We start from the raw sequence: 8,820 nt of genomic DNA, 5'->3' as shown, positions 1-8,820 counted from the left end.
TTGTGTAGGGCGCTTACAAAAAATGGCCTGAGTAAACAGTGCGAAGGACTCACGCGAGAGGCAAACACACAAACACTTATGCAGTTGAGACACACACAGCCATAGACATAGACGTAGTCACTTGAGCAATAGAAGAGGACATTTTTTATTTCGGTTTCGCCGGTATTTCAGGAGCCCCTAAGGGCCACGCCGGTCTCGTGGAGGGGAAAGGGCGCTGGTCATCAGTGCAGCCTGGCCGGCCTGGCGGGACATCTTCGCCGGGGCGTTCTCTGTGGCGTCTGTTTGTTTACCACTAGATTAAATCGTCACCGCTGCCGCCGCCGGATGATGCAGCTCGGGCGAAAAGCCACCCTTTAAATGGGCGGCTCCTTCGTGCCCGAGCTGTTTTCGCTTCTCTCCGCTATTCACTTTGATGAGCATCAAACGTTATTTCCGCTTCCGCTCCGGCTCGTGGTTCCTGGCGTATTTTTTGCAACGGGGAAAACAATGGCTTAGACGCGGCCGCAACAAATGAAGGAAAATCCTCCAGCCGGTCTAACGAGCTGCATCCTTCAGTGGCTGCAATGGGGCCTGCATTTTTAATAGATGTACAAATACCGTCGCAAACAAGCGGTTGTGTGTTTAAAAAGGGTAGAAAAAGCAGACAGACGCGAAAAGGTTCGCTTAATTATCATACTTAGCTTAGGTTTTTTTACATACGTCCACTTGCACTAACAATTATTTTTAAATGAAAACTTATCACGCTGAACAGACATGGATCAGAATGCCCTAAATAATTTGGTTGCATAATTCCACATCAAACAACTCATCGTTCCACGTTCCACAAAACATACTGTAGTATAAAAGTTCACAAGTAATAGTGAAAAATGCCAATTAAATAGCAATTAGTGCACCAAGTACAGCATTCGGAGCATTCGGACTCATTAACTCGTGCGATTTGCGCGGAAACTGTGAACGATTCAACCCATTTACAACAATGATAATATTTCTCTGGAACCTCACCATAGTGCTCCATTAATATTTGGCCACCATCACCACTCATCCTTATTGCATAAGACGAGACGCTGCATGTCTCCTTTCTTAGTGTCTAGTCTCTTACTCGCGACTTTGATCGCTTTGTAAAGTTAAAACAGCGTACTATCCGTTATACTGTACCTAACGTAGCTACAGCACATCTAAAGAAGAGCTTTATCCACATAAAAATCGGTTTTAATCACACACTCTAAAATCAATAGCCTGCGGATAATCTATGGCTATCAGTAGATGCTGACAACCTTTACATACTATTAAGTTTTCTGCGATTGTACCAACTGCCAATGAAATTGCTGCTTTCTCTGCCTTCGAACAGTTTCCGAATTCAATATACCTTTCAAAATTTACAAAACTAACAAGTTGTTTGCAATCGTTCGCAATCAACAAGGCATGGAAAGGTAATAAATTGATTCATTCTACAAATTGGATAAGATTAACCTTTGCACCAGAATCTCACGCAACGGTGCATCACCAAACAGAGCACCGAAAGGGACATCGACTCTTAAGTTTCGGCTGCGAAACAATCTCGAAGCTACGTAATTGCGTGAAGGAACCGTTTAAGATCTCGCTGATTGTCGCTTATCACGACAGCAAAGCAGCTTTAATCAGGGAGCTGCATTCAGACCGCATCACTACGCAGGCCACCGCTCGTTTATCACCGAACCAGGGCACTGTCGAAGTAATTAAAGCCATTCGGTGAGCCATTTTGAAGCCACCCGGTTCTTGAGGGGCCGCCTCGTCACGCGTTTCGCGGAATATACAGCATCTCTGTACAGGGAACGGCGCGATACGGTTCTTCGGCGCTTCCTGAGATATTGTCACCGGTGAAGACTCTCGCTTAACAACAGACCGCTGCCAGGACTTCCGCTGGACGGTGTGAATGACGGAACCGTGACAGGACCATGGGAAATAATTGGCGAACTGGGATCACTGCTCGCTGCCGGGCTGCAGTTCCGCTAAATTAATTTCCTCACTCGGTCTCGTTGATTGGCATCGGTTTATCGCGAGCTCGAACCCGGACCAGACCAACGACGGGGCGGCTCGCTGTCAGCCAGTTTCGTGCAGATTGGAGTCAAAATGTAGTACGTTTCGTGATTACAATTTTCTGCCGGATATAACCGCAAACAGGATTGGGGCGCCAGGCATTCCTCGGATTCCGTTTGATGTTTCGCCGTGTTTTCTTCACGTGACACGTCAACGGCATGGCTGAACGACGCCATTGTTTAAACATTTTAAGTTTTTAAATCAATAAATTTAGCGCGAAATACGATTACAATGAACGTGGAACGTGAAAACCAGGCGTAGCTGGTGCCTTAACATCAACAAGTGCCCGCGCCATCAGTCACCGTTCAGCATCCGACAAACAAGTACCGTTTGACGTGAACGACAACGTTAGCAAAGTTGCACTTCAACGTACACAATTCAGCCAGCCTAACCACCGATCGGAAGCCCATCTTAACGAGCCCAAAAATCAATCATCCTTACGGGGCCCAGCACCGCACCGGCCTGAAAGCCTATTGATTTACCAAAATTAGTTTTACGTACCACCCAAAAGCAATTACCTCTTCCATTATTTCTGCTGTTGCCGATCGGATGGATCCTTTCGGCGCAACGCTTGGAAGCGCCACTAGACCTAGTGCCTCGGCCAAGGACAGCGCGCCAGGAGCCTGGAGCTGGGGTCTACATTTAAAAGGCCCACGGGTTGGCGATGGAAAATCAAACCGTGAATGATGTCGGGCGCTTCTCTAAGGCAGACCCGGGCGCAACACATGAGGCACACCGGCAACATGAGTTATCACGCATGTAATTGTGTTTATAAAATAGTGATTAACATTGTTAATACAGTTTATGGTAAGTAAATAAACGTTATTACGCGTTATTGCGTTACCGTAGCGAGTAGCGATGGGGCCTCGAAACCGTTCACATGAACCGAGTAGACCGAGCAGTAGCGTTCCCGCAGGACACGCTGGGATAATAATTCCGAAACGGTGCTAGCAGCGCTTTTCGCTGCCCCAAATAAAACGAGGTACACGCGGCCGAGCCTCGTTTCGCACGAGGAGTCCCGGGACGGTGAGATGGGGCACATCCGGTGGCCAGGATCCTTGTCCAAATGCGGATGTCCTAGCGGTGTCGCCTGGACGTCCTAGCGGTGGACATGCCGGAGGACGCCAAACCTTAACGAAGTGGCAAACATCGTGTTCACATGATGCTACGAAATCACAACGGTGGCTACCGACCGAGAGGCCCTGCGTATGTGAGGCTGCACCGGCGATGCACCGTGTCATGGCCGTGGCTGGCGTGTTGAGCCGAACAATGTTTACACTAATTGCGGTCATAAATTTATTTGTTTCTCTCGTGTTTCACCGAGATATTGTAGGTGTCGTTTTACCCCGTGATGGTGGTTTGGGGATTTTTTTGACGCCGGCAACCAACGTTGCCAGGCGTATTTCCGAATAAACATTTTTCAAGCAGGGCGCGTTCTTGTGGTGCACTTTTTTTTTGTTCGATGGCCACGGCATAACGGTAAATGAAACGAGGACCACGAGCAAACTTTGAGGGCAAATAATTGGTTGGTAATCAAATTGATGATGCATTTATCGTTTTAAATCCTCATTGAAGGCTTTTAAGTTGGCGTGAATCCTTTACATCCGGTATATCTCATAATATTTGTTTTAGAGAGGGTTCAAATTTCTGCAATATCGAACACAATTCTAGCTACTCTTTCGTAGAACATCAGTTTTGAGCTTTGATAACTTTTGCGTCGGCGTGATTGCAACACTATCACGGATAGTAAGTAGAATATGAATCAATTCAAGCATTTTGAGGATTTAATTTATGCGAAGAACCGATTATATAACATGGTGATGCCCGTAGTTGTGAAGTAAAAACTGAACTACAAACATTCAATATGCGGTACATAACGTTTGCATTTGTCGTCTTACTACAGTTATTCTTTTATCGAACATTAAAATGGAGCTTCAGGCTAGTATGTTGACTTGAACAATACCGGCGTCTGGTTTGAAAAATATTAAATATGTAAGGTGATCTATCAAGTGTTTGGACTTTAAACTACCGATTACTTGACTTTTAAAACGGGACGCTATACGCTTGCAGAAAGTTGGGATATATCAAAAACTTATTTTCAAAGTGGTGAGTCTTCAACTCAACTGTACGAAATTTAAACAGATCATTTCATTTAAGCCTATTTCTACCTCCGTGGGAAAGACATTTGCCGTATAGTACTCCTGTCCAGGAAGCTGGTTAAAGTCTGCTTGGACGTAGGTTCCATCATCCTACACTACGCAGAAAATTTCATTAACATCTCCATGCACAGATTCCGCGATCATTTTCTGGCCGACATTTTTTGCTTGTCGTCACCATTTGGAGTCACTACTTTCTTGTAGGTAGGCAGTCCATCACAATTCATAGCTTGATTCACGGTTGTAGACTGTAGCTTGGTTGTGACTTCACGGACGGAGAGTTTGAGATTCCGCTTGAAACAACTGATCACTCGTTTCGTCGTTTTTGCGGTCTCCCGGTTCTGACTTCCACCTAATCCAGTCTTTCTGACTGTGGTCAAACGTTATCCGAATACTTTTAATACATTGGTGACCGTTGATTTGGCCACATCCAACAATTTCGATAACTTGGCGCGCGAGTAATTCGGATTTTCGCGTTAACTGTGCAAACTTTTGAGATGATGTTCCTCTTGTTTCGACGCCTTTTCCACAAATGAAGAGCAAATGTCAAAATCGAATAGTATGTATGATACTACACAAAAACATCTTTAAAATGAGACGTGTACAAGATTTTTTGATGCGCCATAAACCGTAGCGCTTCCGAGCAAATGTGTGCAAACCCTTTCTGAATTTTACAATCGCACTTAAAAACCCTGTTACAGACATTTTATTCTCAGCGCACCAGGACGAGCTCACTTGACGCAATAGTACCCTGACCAGTTTTCCCACCAGGTTGATGATTCAATCAAAACTAGCGACCCTAAAGCGAGGAAGAATTAACTCCGCGGCACTCGGCGCTTGTGCTGCACCGAATCACCCTCGGTAACGGTATCTGCGGCGGCAGCCTTCTCACCAACCCTAATCGACACTAGAAAATGCAATCGAACACATTCCACACCGTGCATCCCCGGGCGTCCCGGGCGTCATATCCTCGCACCGACATCGGACCTGAAACTGATGCGTTCTTTAACCCCGACCATAACCGGCACCTCTCGGTACCACTTTCGGTTTTGACATCAGGCATCGCCGCGGCCCAGGACGGCTCGCTGTGCCATAATCCTGTTTCTTCGCGATGCACAGGCCGCCCCCTGGGCGAGCCAGAACGAAAGTGCTGCACGAGAGCCTTCTTGGCCTTCTTGGCCGCGCGCTCTGATGACGCGCGTACGCACCGTCCGGCTCGGTGCTACGCCAGAAAACCGGCTACAAATTGATTCCAGCGAACTCTACAATAATCGATAGCTGATGGGGCGATGGGGCCAGTGAAGCGAGCCCGCTGGCCGCCCGACTACTACTACTACTCCTGCTGCTGCTGCTTGCCACTAGGGAACTCTCTCGTAGACCCGTGGACGCGCGTCCTTTGTGCGCTTATCGCGATGCGTGCCGCCGCGCTGCGCTGGGAACAGGGCAACAAAACGAGTTAAACATGGTTGGCCGCGCCACCGCCTCCTCCAGGGGTCCAGGAGCGCCACCGCCTCCGATCGGACGGTGGTAGATAAAAGTGAAGATGCACTCGCGCTTCCCCCCCATTCTCGGGGCCCTGCGCTCCTCCAAGGCCAGGATATCGCATAATTTCACATCGTCGCTGGCAGCATTGTGCTCGAGGCACCAAACGAGGTGCTGTAACGAGGCGCAGCGGCACTGACGCCACCAGCCGGCCCAACAAGATGGCGCCCAGCGGTGGCTACGGTGGGTGACCGGACCTGTGGCTTTCATAATTTGTTATTGTTTATTTATCGACATAAAAGTTGCTCTACCAGCGGGTTGCCAATGTTGCGCGCCGAACCCCTCGTCGGCAACGGCAGCATCCGAAAACCCCTGTCCGAAGGCTCTCCGGTAGAATGTACGTGATGTTCCACTTGTTGCCTGCCGGCCTGCTTCCAGGCGTTCGGTGTGCGGTTTTGTCAACATTTGCCGTGGCGATATGTAAACAAAATTAATGCTATGAAAAATTAAAACTTGCCCCGGTGTGCGCGTGGGTTAATTTATTTACACCTTACACGCGTTATTATGAGTGTTACGATTAATTAGTTTGTTTCGCGACACGATTTGGAACTGGTTCTGGTCGCGGAAGCCGACCGGAGAGAGTAATTGAAAGGAATCCTTGCTCATTAACGCTTCCGTGATTTATCTTTATCGCGAAACGAACAAAACATTTCAATCCATTCCAAACGCAGCAGAGAAGGCTCCGTTAAAGTTACACCGGGAAATAGGGTTAATAAAATGGGTAGGGATAGGGATTAAAGGGAACCGATTGATTCGTGGCTCTTTGTCATGTCGACACCCGTTTTAGGACACCACCATTATCCACCTAGAGGAGTCTGAATGCAGCCATCTGACGCTAAGCCTCGCTCCGTATCTACACCGGAAGCACTGGCAACCACTGTCGACTGGTATCCTGTCGGCCGATTTATAGAAAATTAATTAAACACATTAACCGGTAAGTCCATCAATTAGGATTAGTGTGCACACTTTTCGCCGAACCTGCGCGCATCGGAAGGTGCGGCGGGGACGGGCCGGGCGCCTGCACTGCCGTCGTCACAGCCGGGCACGAATTAATTATTGTAATTATGTAGCAGTCCTTATTTGTTGTCACTCCATTTCTCAGCCTTGCCCCGGCCGGCCAAGATGCCGGGTCCGCGCGAAGACGCCGCGGCGGTGTCTTACTTATCGACCAGACAGATCCCGGCTCCGGGCACGGTAAAGCAAACGAAACCGATACGGCAAAAAAGGCTGGCCGGGCCGGCCAGCCGACCGGCGAACGGAAAGCCGCATCGGATGGGGCGGACCGAAGCCACCACCGACGGCTACCGTGCGATGCGCTTCGATGCGCGCGATGCAATGCATTTTTAAGTGCACCAATTTAAAACAAATTATTCCGAGAAGCTGGTAGCTGGCAAAAAAAAACGGGGAAAACATTGAAAAGGCATTTAGACACGGAAGGACCGAAACCGAGAAGTGTCCCGTGTCCCGGGGCGAAAAAAAAACCGGAGGCGGAGGAAGAGCGGCCCCGTCACAGGCCTCCTTTACGTCACCGCACCGCAGGGAGAGGCACGGTGCCCTATTGCTGCGTCCGCTGCGAAAAACGGCGCGTAATTACTGCAGCACTCGCCACCGGCGGGCTCCGACGGTGGCTTCGGGTTGTCTTGGCCCGCTCCAGATAATTCACATCCTAACGATCCTAACCTTCCAAGCTGGCACGCTAAACGATTACATTTACGTGAGGTGAGTGTCGATGGTGCCGATGGTGCGGCCCGTGACTGATTGAAAAATTATGAAAATTCGGATTGGAAGGAACAACCCTGGGACGTAAAAGAGGACCGGCCGAATCCGGATCATAGCGTGAACTCCGTGAGCTTCTGGGCTGGGCGATTGAGCATTGAGCTGTAGGCGAACAAATCGCGGTGAACAAAATCGAGTGGTTTTAAAGGTAAATAAAGTTTGATTTTTCTCCCGCCATAAATGAACTGCTTCAAAATTACATTTAGCGATTCTTCTGACATCCCAACAAGTGTTATAACCCGGGTTTACTTGCAAATAGAAGATTTCCGATTTCCGGGATTCTTTGTTTTGAATTCACGTGATGCTCATCAGTTGAACTATACAATATTTTCAATAAAGATAAAGTTGAAGTTAAGAAAGCCAAAATATTGCCAATAACTGTGTTAAAGGTGTCGAATACCAACACAGATTTAATTCTCGATTATTTGGTGTTAGTTTGTATTCATAGTGTTAAACTATGTTCATTTCTTCAACTATGTTGCATATCATATTCGTGCTGTCGTTGACGCTGACTTACGCGTGTAATGTCTACGTTAAAATTACACCCCACAGATATTTCCAGATAAGTTCCAGATGATACAGGTCGTCAGGTTTTACATTTTTTATCCCGCGTAGTCCTTGAAGCACACGACAAGCGGCGCTTGAGATGATTTAATCAAGAATCGCCGGTTGTCCATTGATCCTCAGTTTTCCACCGATTTCAATTTCTCGTTCCTTCAACACGCTTCGCTGCTCGCTTCGACTCATCATGCCGCTCGCTAGACAATGGACCCAGCATGCTTCGGAGAGCGATGTAATGGACCAGAATTCGATTTAACCTGAAACCCACGGTCCGTGATGCTGTTAAGTGACAAGTTGTTCACTGTAAGGGCGCGATGCAATAGAAAGACATCGAAACCCTGTGCTCCCTGAAGCTAATGGACCGCATGAAACACGGCAACACGAACCACGTGGATATGATCATGATGTGCACGTAGCACCGACCGACACACTTGTTTGCCTCTTTGTTTCATCCTGGCCGTAAAACCCCAATTCGAACCAGTTACCCGCACCTTCGCTACAATTGGGCCCCTGGCGAACGAATTAATTTAATTCGAAAAACAGTACGACGCGACCGTGTGGGCTGCCGGGTCGAAACCCTTGCTTATCTGTTGGCCCTTCTTTCGGTCCTTTGTTTCATGAACTTGGCCGAACGGAGCGCGGAGCCCGGAGGACCGCGGGTGACACAATACGAAAATGCACTGCCCGACGCGATAAAAGGTTAAGGACG

The sequence above is a fragment of the Anopheles bellator genome, chromosome 2 (assembly GCF_943735745.2).
Source record: "Anopheles bellator chromosome 2, idAnoBellAS_SP24_06.2, whole genome shotgun sequence".
Classification (NCBI taxonomy): Eukaryota; Metazoa; Arthropoda; class Insecta; order Diptera; family Culicidae; genus Anopheles; species Anopheles bellator.
The sequence above is the reverse complement of the archived record's forward strand: the minus strand, read 5'-3'. Positions refer to the sequence as shown.